The 2500-nt window shown below is 48.1% G+C and overlaps 2 non-coding genes across 2 annotated transcripts in view; both read right to left on the bottom strand.

Annotated features, from left to right (window-relative positions):
* The window catches only part of LOC131291771 (large subunit ribosomal RNA), a 4088-nt gene extending 4033 nt beyond the window's left edge, over positions 1-55 (bottom strand). The window contains exon 1 of the ribosomal RNA XR_009189531.1: positions 1-55. This exon is cut by the window's left edge and continues 4033 nt beyond it. This is a non-coding gene — a ribosomal RNA (large subunit ribosomal RNA).
* A 487-nt stretch (positions 56-542) lies between these two features.
* LOC131291768 (5.8S ribosomal RNA) lies at positions 543-697 on the bottom strand. The gene has a single exon (XR_009189528.1). It is a non-coding gene; the product is annotated as a 5.8S ribosomal RNA (ribosomal RNA).
* Positions 698-2500: the final 1803 nt, after the last annotated feature.

Here is a 2500-nt window from a genome sequence, read left to right as displayed (position 1 = left end):
CCTCCCTTATTAATATGCTTAAATTCAGGGGGTTGTCACACATGAACTGAGGCTTATGTACCTTGCGGTTGTTATCGTCACATCTGGCTTGCGACTACTTTGTTTCAATGTCCAATATGTACCGTTGGACTCGGTTAACGGGCTGTTAGCCCGCGTGTGGTTTAACTCACTGATACCTTCCATTGCCCATACGCTAGTTTGTTTGTGTTCCTTTGGTCAACTTCCATACTTGAATCATTTGTGCTACCGCTGCTGCTTCGACGCTACTTTGACATCTTCGCTTCTATTTAAATAAATAAATAAGCTGAAGCTAGACATCAGTAAACACCACCACAGACACCACAAGCACGCCTTCTCCTCGTACTTCCGCCTCACGCGGGAACACGGACGCTCTAAATACTTCGAATTCCAATGCCAGTATATTGTAAACCACGGGTTCTTTAATGCTAGCGGGTCGTCGCGACCCTAGTTAACATCATGGTGCACGTCTCGTGACGGGTGTCACGGCGTAGTTAAATGTATGCGATACATTTCTCAAATATAAGCGCTCAGTCATCTGTACATCATGGTAGGTTCCCACGACGTGCAATATGCGTTCAACTTATCAATGTTCATGTGTCCTGCAGTTCACATTATGACGCGCAGTTAGCTGCGGTCTTCATCGATCCATGAGCCGAGTGATCCACTGCCGAGGGTGACTAACTTGCGTAAGCCGCCGCTGTGCGCGTATACCCGTTCCCCGTAGGGAGGAGCAAGCCGCCGCTTAGAGACGAAACATAAAGTGTCCTCATTCCACATAGGGCAAGCTGGATGAATCCATTTTACCCAGGACGGCCGAAGCGGCGTGGACCAGGGGAGAACTGAACTTTATGCTTCACACCACAGTAAGTCTTCGTGTCCTCTTCCACATAGGGCAAGCTAGAACTAACTATCTTACCCAGGACTGCCGAAGCAGCGTGGACCAGGGGAGGAACACACTTTTCATGGAAACGTAAGGCATCCATGACTGCCATAACGTAAGCCGCCGCTGTGCGCGTATACCCGTTCCCGTAGGGAGGAGCAAGCCGCCGCTTAGAGACGAAACATAAAGTGTCCTCATTCCACATAGGGCAAGCTGGATGAATCCATTTTACCCAGGACGGCCGAAGCGGCGTGGACCAGGGGAGAACTGAACTTTATGCTTCACACCACAGTAAGTCTTCGTGTCCTCTTCCACATAGGGCAAGCTAGAACTAACTATCTTACCCAGGACTGCCGAAGCAGCGTGGACCAGGGGAGGAACACACTTTTCATAGAAACGTAAGGCATCCATGACTGCCATAGTGCGTAAGCCGCCGCTGTGCGCGTAAACCCGTTCCCCGTAGGGAGGAGTCAAGCCGCCGCTTAGAGACGAAGTATTAAGTGTCCTCTTCCACATAGGGCAAGCTAGAATGAACTATCTTACCCAGGACCGCCGAAGCAGCGTGGACCAGGGGAGAACTGAACTTTATACTTCACACCACAGTATTGAGTAATGTGCCCTCTTCCACATAGGGCAAGCTGGAATGTTCCATTTTACCCAGGACGGCCGAAGCGGCGTGGACCAGTGGAGGACTACACAATCATGAGGTTTGATATCGACTTGTGTGTTTCAATAGGATACCGATGGTATGGTTTGAACCGATTTGATTTAGCCATTCTGAAGTCATCACTTGGTTGAAGCGCTGAACTAGGGAGGCATCGTTTACATATATATTGGTTTTCGCATGCTCTACTAGGTTAATGTCATGAGGTTGGCTATCGAGCATGCCCAAGTGATGACTTGATTGTGTGCTTGCTTGAATTCTTCACATTTCATACCATCGGTTAGTTGTCGAATCATTCCTCGATCATAACCTTCGTTCTTGGTTCATGTATGCTCTCTTCCACATAGGGCAAGCTAGAATTAACTATCTTACCCAGGACCGCCGAAGCAGCGTGGACCAGGGGAGAACTATACTTTGTCTTGTATGCCCTCTTCCACATAGGGCAAGCTAGAACTAACTATCTTACCCAGGACCGCCGAAGCAGCGTGGACCAGTGGAGGACTATACTTTGTTCATAACACCACAGTATTGAGTAATGTGCCCTCTTCCACATAGGGCAAGCTAGAATGAACTATCTTACCCAGGACCGCCGGAGCAGTGTGGACCAGTGGAGGACTACACAATCATGAGGTTTGATATCGACTTGTGTGTTTCAATAGGGTACCGATGGTATGTTTTGAACCGATTTGATTTAGCCATTCTGAAGTCATCACTTGGTTGAAGCGCTGAACTAGGGAGGGGCATCGTTTACATATATATTGGTTTTCGCATGCTCTACTAGGTTAATGTCATAGGGTTGGCTATCGAGCATGCCCAAGTGATGACTTGATTGTGTGCTTGCTTGAATTCTTCACATTTCATACCATCGGTTAGTTGTCGAATCATTCCTCGATCATAACCTTCGTTCTTGGTTCATATATGCCCTCTTCCACATA

Source organism: Anopheles ziemanni (assembly GCF_943734765.1).
Source record: "Anopheles ziemanni chromosome X unlocalized genomic scaffold, idAnoZiCoDA_A2_x.2 X_unloc_140, whole genome shotgun sequence".
NCBI lineage: Eukaryota > Metazoa > Arthropoda > Insecta > Diptera > Culicidae > Anopheles > Anopheles ziemanni.
The sequence above is the reverse complement of the archived record's forward strand: the minus strand, read 5'-3'. Positions and strand labels throughout refer to the sequence as shown.